We start from the raw sequence: 10451 nt of genomic DNA on the forward strand, positions 1-10451 counted from the left end.
CAATATTTTTTCTTGTTGTTTTAACCATTTTATATATGTTAACAGTTTTTTCAATCCCTGAGTTGGAGCTCAGTGGTGTAAAAGCCTCTTTTTTTTTTCTTCCCTGTAGGCTATGGGAGCCTGAGGGCTTTTAAACTATCAATAGGCTTCTTAGCTTAATCACTGACTCTTGACCAAGAGATAAAGCAGGGTGTGGTAGAGATAATCTAGTGGTTATGCAAAGAGACTTTCACAGCCCCTCAGCTATGCCACCGAGGTATAGGTCTTCTCCTGAGTTTCCCGGTTAGATCTCTGTCCCCTGGTGTCCCTTCCTGTTGCTGCTCCAGATTCTGAGGGTAGTAGCAATGGAGACTCAGAGTTGCACTTAGTGAGTCTCTGGGGAGTCCTTTCCTCCCTTCAGCTGTCCCCTTGTTGTGGAGCAGACTGGAGGTGGTGTCTCCACTGATAAACTGTTGAACTGTTAGCAACCACTTAATCTCTCCTTAGGCCCCTCTCTCCTCTCTGTCACCAGCCACAGGTGTTTGTACTCACGGGTGATTTACTGGGTTCCTTTGGTCATTCTAGTCCTGTCTTGTTTCTGTCCTGGGTGGTCTCCTTTGGTATTCCTAGTTGATCCGGGAGAGGAGAGGAGAGGAGAGAAAGCGATCTGCTGCTCGTAGCTCCCCCTCCGGAAGTCGAATCCTCTTTTTTTTTTTTTAAGAATAGCTTGCTAGCCAGATTAGATCTCACTCAGACTTGGTTTAACGCTTTCTGAGAGCTCTGGTGGTAGCCAGAGGGAAAAACCTGGATCTTTTTTAGCTGGCTAGTTTTAAGATAATGGCAAATCAAGAGCCCACAATTCTTTAACAAATTGTAACTGCTCTCGTTTTTCTTCTATTAATTTTCTAAGGGAAGCTGTTTTCTGTGCTAGTTGAGTTTTAGCGTTGGTGGTATAGTCAGTAATATTGGCCAAGTCAAGGATCGGAGCACAAAACAGAGGGGCGGTGGCGTAGGGAGGCGGTCTGGACAAAGAAGAGCGTAGGGGTGGCCGGTCAGGATTATGATATTTGGCTGCCTCTTCATCAAGGGATAAGGCCTCTTCAAGAGAAAGACTATCATCAGGCCCATCTTTGGCCGGGGGGGGGGGGGGGGTCCTTAAGGTTGTCAAAGAGGGGTAAATCTTGACAGGAGGAGACTTAGCTGGTGCCTTTTCGATCTTGGCAGCCTCAGGGGTGGGGTCTCCTGAATCAGGCATGGGAATAGAGACAGACTCACAAACAGAAGGTTATCTCTTAAACAGTTTCCTACTCTGGTCCATCTTTTTTCATCAGTAGTCGCTTCTAAGGGAAACCATGGACAAACATCACTCAAAAAATAAAAAAAAATTTCTTGAGATCCTTTTTCTTAACCCTAGTTCCTCATGTCTTGAGGGACTCTTTGAGGCCCCTAAGAAATAAGTCATGCTTGCTCAATGCTTGTCTCATAATTGCGTCGCTCTTTCATACCTTAAAACGGATCAATCTCACAGACGGGCAAATTTGCAGCGATCACCATCCAGATCTTCACTCACTCTGGGCTAGAGTGGTGATCCTATCCGAACCTTCACTCACTCCTTCTCTGAAGTGGCAGTCCTATGCTTTGTTGTCGACCACTGGGAAGCGACGTTCTCTCGGACCCCAGACCCAAAAAGGTCCCACGTCGGGCGCCAGGTGCCCCGGCCTGCGGGGTTATCGACGGAAACATAGGGTGTGGGTGAGAGAATGGAGGGGACAAGAGACACAAAGAACGAGAGCAAGACAGGAGGTCTGATCAAGCTCTGAAAATTTTATTTTGCAGCCACAATTTAAGCACAAAGAGGAAGTTCTGCTAAGGTAGTGGGGGAGGGAGGTGGGTGAGCAACTTTCCAAATAGCTAGATGGTAATCTCAGTTCCAATGATCAGAATGTCCTCTCACCAGCTATATGAGAGTCTTAGCTAAGGCCTTGGCTCCCAGCAGTGAACACATTCAATATCTCTGAGTTGTAAACTTAAGATGGTAAAGATGATACATGTTAGGTCATGTATGTTTTCCCATAATAAAAGTCATCAGTGTTTTTACAATTAACAACAGTCCTTGCAGAATTAAATATATATATATATATATATATATATATATATATATATTAATTAGTTCTCCAGCAAATTCTAGAACAGAGTTAAGTACTACTGGTATTTGGGAGCAGACACATCTCTGTTGTGAGCACTATCCTGACTTCTTCCTGTGAGCAGCTCCTCTGCTCTCTTACCATTAGCTCTCTCCTTCCCAGTTATGACAACAAAAATGTCTCTGGACATTGTCAAATGACGCCTGGGATACCAAATATTTATCATTTGAGAACTACTAATGCAATTTCTGAAAATTCTAATTTAATCCTATATACTGCCAGTTATCTAAGTATCATCAGCTTAAAAGTCTACCATTGTGAACTTATTCCTTGAGTTCATACTTTCAGCAGTATCTGAAAGTCCTTTCCACCACACCATGAGATTTTCACACTCTAACATAGTTCAGTTTCTAGTCTGTAGTCTAGAGGAGAGTTGAGAGCTTTATTACTTTCAAATAACTGTTCTTCTTTTATGTGTATTAAACATTCTCTCAGGAGTGGTGCAGTAGCACAGCAGGTTAAGTGCAGGTGGCTCAAAGCTCAAGAACTGGCATAAGGATCCCGGTTCAAGCCCCTTGCTCCCCACCTGTAGGAGGGTCGCTTCACAGATGGTGAAGCAGGTCTGCAGGTGTCTATCTTTCTCTCCCCCTCTCTGTCTTCCCCTCTTCTCTCCATTTCTCTCTGTTCTGTCCAACAATAACGACAATAACAACAACAATAATAACTACAACAATAAAAAACAAGGGCAACAAAAGGGAATAAATAAATAAATATTTTTTAAATCCTTTCAATTGATTTTAGTTGATAGACAAACAAATAAGACTATTAATCCAATATTGTTTATCATGTACCAAAAAAAATATCTATCATGTAGCAAATAAAAGAAAAAATTCCTATCATCATCAGATGGTTAAACTATAAAACTGATTCTGATCATTGCTAGGGAATAATTAGGAATTTATGGGGAACAAATTATTGACCATGCACAAACCAGAACCAGAAATTTGTAGAAAAAGAAATAATAATAATGTTTGTATCCTGGCTGCTAGGTGCTTGGAGCTCTCTGCTGCCTCTGTTTCTTTAACAGGAGAGGAAGCGATGCAGAGGGGTGGAAAATGGCAAAGCTGCAGATGTTACTAGAAGAGGAGATCCCGTCTGGCAAGAAGTCGTTGATCCAGAGTTAACAGAAAAATCTGACACAGGTGGCAGACTACTGTGAAAACAGCTACATCCAGGCTGGAGACAAGAGAGTCAAGTTCCTTAGCCACTGTGCCACCTCCCGAACCACTACTGCTGGAGACAAAATGAAAGTTTTAGAAGAGACCAAAGCCTACACAACCCAATTCCTAGCTAGTGTTGTTTACCAGATATGCTACAATTGCTGGACATCCAAGCGTCTTAGCTTTGGAGAATGGAGTTTCCCATCAATCATATCTCACAGGTAAACAGCAGGCCATCCTGCCTCTGTTCAATCTGCCTTTTGAAGAAATGAATTACCCAAACCCACGTTCTGCCTCAAGTACTCTGTGCAGTGTCAAGGAAGCAAACGCCCAATCTCCTTCACTTTTGATCACATTGCTCGAAACTGTGGACACTCAGAAAGAAAAAGTGGCCTGAAGAGAGATCGGTATTTTGACAAGAAATAAAAATACATGGAGAACTCACAAAATAATAGCGCCTGCAAATATGGAGGGCCCTGTAAGGTCTATACAGAAACCTACTGACTATATACAGTTTTGGATGATGTGGGCCAAAGTATCAAGCATGGAAATAACCAGCCTGCGAGAACGGCACACTGTGGAGAACAAATCCTCCTAATCGGAAGCCACCGAGTCCTCCCATGTCAGGCCGGGGAACATTGGGATGGGAACACTCCTTAAAAAACCCTGGAACCTGCTAAACCCCCAACTGTTCCTAAAGACTACATGACAAGTTCAGCTAAGCTTGGAAGTCAGCATAGTCCAGGCTGGACAGTTTCTTCAAACCAGACACCAAGGACACACAGTGGAAGTAGTGGAGGAAGCTGAAGCAGAGAAAATAGCAAAAGCAGCAGTACTGACATTCCCATTGCTGTACCTACACCTTTATCACCCACTATTGGGCCAGCCCTGGGCTCACCTCCTGGCTCCCAGTATGATACAATGACCAGGCAGATCTCTGGACACAACTCTATCACTTCTTCAACAACTTCTGGTGGATACAGACGAATTCCTTTTGTGACTGCTACATTTTCTGCTCAGCCTCATCTTAATGGAGGTCCTCTTTATTCTCAGAATTCAATTTTTATTGCTCCACCCCCTCCTCTATGCCTCAGTTGACTCCACAGATACCTCAGGGTGCAGGAACACATTGCTGATAGTCCGACTCCACCGCCACCACCTCCACCAGATGATATCCCCATGTTTGATGACTTCTGGCCCCCGCCCCCACCACCCCTGCCGCCAGTGGATTATGAAGATAAGGAGACTGCGGTAGTTCGGTACAAAGACACCTATGCAGATGGGGATCCTGCTTGGGCCCCCATGAATTACACTGAAAATGTTGAGGCAATATATGATTATACAAAAGACAAGGATGATGAGTTATCGTTTATGGAGGGTGCAATCATTTACGTAATAAAGAATGATGACTGCTGGTACGGAGGAGTCTGCAATGGAGTGACTAGTCTGTTCCCTGGGAACTATGTTCAATCAGTCATGCACTATACCAATTAATTCTTTGCTTTTAAAGTAAGTTATTACTTATACTGTGAGACTATTATGGTTAACAGAATTGTCTTAAACAGTTTTAAAATGTGCCCATCTTTAAACATGCTGTTTTATTTAACCATTTTATTTTTTATTTTTATTTTACTTATTTTATTTAAACATTTATTTAAACATGCTGTTTTATTGATATAATTGAACATCTTCCTGTGAGCATAAAACGTTGAGGCAGTTTGTGCATTGCTAAAGAGCAATTCATACAAGAGACTGATTATGCTTATATACTTACACATTGTTAACTTTATGACCAGCCTAAATATTCTGGGGGTATGAGGTATGCTATTTAACAAATCATGATTTAGATTGTACCATTACATATTTCAGTGAGTCATGGTTTACTAATGCTACGTCAGACTAATATTAAAAATCAGAAAAATTTAAAAAAGAAACAATAATAATGTCTATTTCTTTGAAATACTAAATTGGTTAAGTGCACCTGGCTTGAAGCACAAGAACCCACATATCCTTATGTTGTTCAAGCCCACAGCTCCCCATCTGCAAGGGAATTGCTTCACAAGCAGTGAAGCAGGTCTGCAGACGTCTTTCTCTCCCCCTCTCTATCTTCCCCTCCTCTCTCCATTTCTCTCTGTCCTATCTAACAATGACAACATCAGTAACAACAATAATAACTACAACAATAAAAAATCAAGGGCAACAAAAGGAAAAAAAATATAAAAAATTAAAAATAAATGAAATATTAAATCATCTATAATTGATTGGCGGTAGATAGCATAATGGTTATGCGAAAAGACTCTCATGCCTGAGGCTCCAAGGTACCAGGTTCAGTCCCCTGCACCACCATAAGCCAGAGCTGAGTGCTCTGGTGGTAAAAGAAAAAAAAAAATCACCTACAATCTTAGACGAGAAGCAAGCTGGTTATGTCACTATATAATGTTGTATGCTTTACATTGGGTTCTAGTTCTCCCCCGCCAAGAGAATTGGATCAGTCCAGTTAGTTTTCGTGGCCCGCTTGGCCCCGCCCCTAGGAACCCCGAGAGAGGGTTCCAAAGTGGGAGAGTGTCAGAGTTCCAGAGTTGAAGAGTTGCAGAGTTTCAAAGTTCAAGAGTAAAAGAGAGTTCCAGGGTTCCTGAGTTCCAGAGTAAGAGAGAGTGCTTGCGCCGCCGCAAAGAGACAGCAGAGTTCTGTTTGGTGATTAGTTTGGTTTAGTTTATGAATCGTTGTTCTTGAATAAAGAAATACAGCTTCTCTGCCCAGCCGTATGTCTCTGGTCATCTCTGTTACCCGCCCGTGAAGCAAGCCCGCCCAGCTAGAGCCTACGAACATTAACAACAAATGGTGCCCACGTGGACCTGACCTGTGCATCTCTCAGATAAGTAAAGACAATTTGGCTACCTATGCACTATGGCCTTCTCTTCTGCTTGTGAAAAGATCTCCAAAGGCTCTGCTCTTTCTTCACGAGACTGTTTTGCTGTTTCTGGAACATTTATCTCTGGACCACTCTGTGGTTTCCACTCGCTCAGGCGAACTCAGAACAGCCAGCGGGAAGAGCCAGCAGGAGGGAGGCAAGGCACGGAGCTGCCATTTCCACCTGGTTAAACAGCCAGCCAGTCGGCTGTGCCCAGACAACCCCGCAGCCCCGCAGCCCGCAGGAGGCTGACGCCAGCACACAAGAGCCCCAAGAGCCCGACACCAGCACGCTGGAGCCCGATGCCAGCACGCTGGAGCCCGATGCCAGCACGCTGGAGCCCGATGCCAGCACACTGGAGCCCGATGCCAACATGCTGGAGCCCGATGCCAACACGCTGGAACCCGATTCCACCACGCAAGAGCCCGATGCCAGCAGGCAGGCCAGCCCACAGGAGCCGGCTCTCCACCGCGTGGCGCAGGGCACTGGACGTGTGATCCCTCCATGCTGCTCGGCCGCTGCGAGCAGGGCAGCAGACATGGCAGGGCCATGGGGCAGGGCCGCGGCGGCCTATCATGGCCGCCACCCCTGGGCACCTAGGCCCACACCTTCTACAAGCCTGGCCTGCCTGCCCTCTTGCTATGAATTCTGGAACGATCCCGGACCTCCTGGACCCCCAGGCTCCCTGCTGAAACTGGGCACACGAGATCTCCGCCGCCGGTCCGGTCTGAAGGCAGACAAGCTGGAGTACGCAGAGATTTGTGCAGAGATTGCAACCTGCAATTCCTAGAAGTGAAGCTGTGCGGGAAGCCACCTCCGGATGGTGAACCCCCCCAACAACTAAGACAGTACATATCTAAATTCGTGTTTAAAATGACATGTCTTCGTAATAAAGGTTTCTCTCCTTGTGTATTAATAACCATGTTTATGTGTATGTTTAAAGTTTGGTAAACAGTAACTTTAAGGCTAAATTCTTACTAGACAAAGTTAAATGAAAAAAGTTTTCAACGTAATTCTCATAAAGATAAAATTAACTTACATTTAAAGTCTGAGGTAAAAATTAGTTAACAATCAATATATTTTAACTAAGTTGGTCTAAACAAAAAGTTAAATAGACTTGTTGATATGTAAAACTCTCCATTACCTTCTCTATTAGAAATGGTAGATCACACAATGGCTATGCTAATTATTCTCATGCCTGAGGTTTCCTTTCCTGACTCCATCTTGAATGGGTATAACAAAAGGTTAAAAAGACATTGTTGCTATGTAAAAGTCTCAAATTCCTTCTCTATTAGAGATATGCTAATAACAAGTTTTGTTTCATAGTAAGTAAATTGCAGCCAGCTGCCTTTGGGACTCTAGGCCATTCCCCGCCCCCATGCAAATGCCCGTAGAAGAAAGTACGCCCCCCAGAGGCAAGAGATGTTTTTTTTAAGCTGATAAAGTTTAGCCCACAGAGGCAGATATGGCCCCCTCAGGCCTTCCCTTAGCAGCACACTGGTTCTTGTTACTTGCTTGCATGTTTCTCCATGTTTGTGCCAGTTTCTTTTTATAAAAATGCCTGTACGATATAGGTTTCTGTTCACCCCACACCCTTGATACTGTAGCCATTTAGTTAAAAGAAAAGGGGGAATTGTTGTATGCTTTACATTGGGTTCTAGTTCTCCCCCGCCAAGAGAATTGGGTCAGTCCAGTTAGTTTTCACGGGCCCGCTTGTCCCTGCCCCTAGGAACCCCGAGAGAGGGTTCCAAAGTGGGAGAGTGTCAGAGTTCCAGAGTTGAAGAGTTGCAGAGTTTCAAAGTTCGAGAGTAAAAGAGAGTTCCAGGGTTCCTGAGTTCCAGAGTAAGAGAGAGTGCTTGCGCCGCCGCAAAGAGACAGCAGAGTTCTGTTTGGTGATTAGTTTGGTTTAGTTTATGAATCGTTGTTCTTGAATAAAGAAATACAGCTTCTCTGCCCAGCCGTATGTCTCTGGTCGTCTCTGTTACCCGCCCGTGAAGCAAGCCCGCCCAGCTAGAGCCTACGAATATTAACAACAATATAAGATACAGCTATATGTAAATAGCATTAAATAACATAAATCATGGTGAGGTCTTATATGATACAGCAAATTCTTACCATGGGATTTTTCAAAGTAAACCAAATTCCCAGATAACTTGGTTACAATAATAACTATTGCATTCTAAACTCTAAAACAGCAGGGACTTTATTGATTCTCTATGAAACCCATATTTCTCTTTCTAAAGCCCTGCCCCACTAGGGAAAGAGAGAAAAAGTTTGGGAGTATGGATCAACCTACCAACAACAGTGTTCAGCAGGGAAGTAATTACAGAATTCAGACCTTCCACCTTCTGCACCCCATAATGACCCTGGGTTCATACTCCCAGAGGGTTAATGTTGGGACTATGTGTAAGCCTGATAGAGCTTAGGGAGAATCACCCCCATCCTTGGATGGAGGTCTGAGAAGATAACCTCTTGATAAGTCTCTCTCAACCGAGGTGAGCATAAGGGGGGAAACTTAGACTTAGTTCTTTCTCAACTCTCAGGCCCACAGAAACCCCAATACTTCCCTCCATTAACTGCAGGCCATATAGCTGCAGATTCACTTATTCAAAGTCACCTTATGATCACAAAAGAACACACCTTCACACACTTCATCACACACCTCAGACCCCAGACAAGAGAAATTCCAAACTATATGGCTTTTCGATATCCATCTTCTCTCTGTCTCACCCTACGGGTTTAACCCCTATGCTTCACTCAAATAATTTTGGATAATTAAGTTGCTTGCATCATGGAGAATAACTGTCTTGTATCTCATCAATTCCTATCATACCAGCCCCCTACCTTAGGGGCATGCTGACTATTAAGAAACCTGTAATTTCTGACATATTTCAGTAATATTCCCTTCATTTGTTTTTCTATTTAACTCATGTCCACCTTGCTAATAAACGAGTTCTGAGTTAACACGCTGAGGAGCTCCCTGGTGTCTTTTACTTTGTGTCACCCCTGTCGTGAGTGAGAAAGAACCAGTCTGTTACCTTTCCCCTGGAGATCACCCCGCCAGAGAAACACGACAGATTAAAGAATAGGAGAGCTTGGGCGCCCTTGAGCGAGTGGGGCAAGATGGCGTCTGCCACCCGCTTCAACCAGCTGCTATGGAACTGGGCTTCCGGGCAAGACCTGCAAGGGAAGCTACAACTGCAGTACCAGGAGATCGCCAAGCAGACACACACCTGCCACACTCCCCCTGGCCCCAACCATAAGCTCTTCAACAACTATTACTTCTCTCGTGATGGCCGCTGGAAAGCCAGGCCGCCTTCAGTGCTCATGCCCACGCAGAAGGCGATGGTGGCCGGCAAGCCAGCCAAGAGCCCCTCTCCACCCCATCATAACTCCAGCGCCCCCCATGAAGAAGTGGTCGCTGTCGTTGGACCAGCCTTGCTCCCTTACTCCCCAGGGGAATGTGACCTAATGGGATAGTGAGTTCTAGCAGTGGAAATTGTGTGGAATTATACCTCTCTTATCCTATGGTCTTGTCAGTATTTCCATTTTATAAATAAGTTATTAAAAAAATATTTCTCCCAGTCCTGGAACCTCTGTGGCTTCTTCTCTTTATCCATACCATTTGAGACTGCATCTGCTGAGCACAACCAAATCAATGCAAACAATACCACTTTGACATGTTTCACTGCCTCCATGGGTGGCCAACACTATATCGTTTCTTCTCCAAAACAGAAGATTCCGGGTACATCTGGGTGACAAGTCTAGCAGATGGAGACTTATCTCAAGTGGCTTCCCCCAGGGCTCTGTTCGGCTCCTACGCTATTTAATATTTACATCAATGACCTCCCAGAAACTTCTTCAAGGAAGTTCATCTATGCCGATGACATCTGCTGTGCAACTCAGGCATCAAAGTTCGACATCCTCGAGGAAACACTCACGAAAGACATGTCTCTGATATCTGATTACTGTAAAAAATGGTGACTAATCCCTAGCACTGCTAAAACGGTATCATCTGTTTTCCATCTACACCATGCCTCGGCCTCACGTGAGCTTAATGTGCAGCTTGGCGATACAAGAATCCGGCATGAAGCCCAGCCAGTCTATCTTGGCGTTACTCTCGATCGCACTCTGTCATTTCACAAACATCTCATAAAAACTGCAGCAAAGGTGGGCGCGAGGAATAACATCATTGCA

The 10451-nt window shown here is 44.4% G+C and overlaps 2 pseudogenes; both read left to right on the forward strand.

Annotated features, from left to right (window-relative positions):
* The first annotated feature begins 2977 nt into the window (after positions 1-2977).
* LOC103127750 (abl interactor 1-like) lies at positions 2978-4837 on the forward strand (annotated as a pseudogene).
* Positions 4838-9343: 4506 nt separating this feature from the next.
* LOC132538970 (NADH dehydrogenase [ubiquinone] 1 alpha subcomplex subunit 7-like) lies at positions 9344-9726 on the forward strand (annotated as a pseudogene).
* Positions 9727-10451: the final 725 nt, after the last annotated feature.

This window comes from Erinaceus europaeus, chromosome 6, assembly GCF_950295315.1.
Source record: "Erinaceus europaeus chromosome 6, mEriEur2.1, whole genome shotgun sequence".
Classification (NCBI taxonomy): domain Eukaryota; kingdom Metazoa; phylum Chordata; class Mammalia; order Eulipotyphla; family Erinaceidae; genus Erinaceus; species Erinaceus europaeus.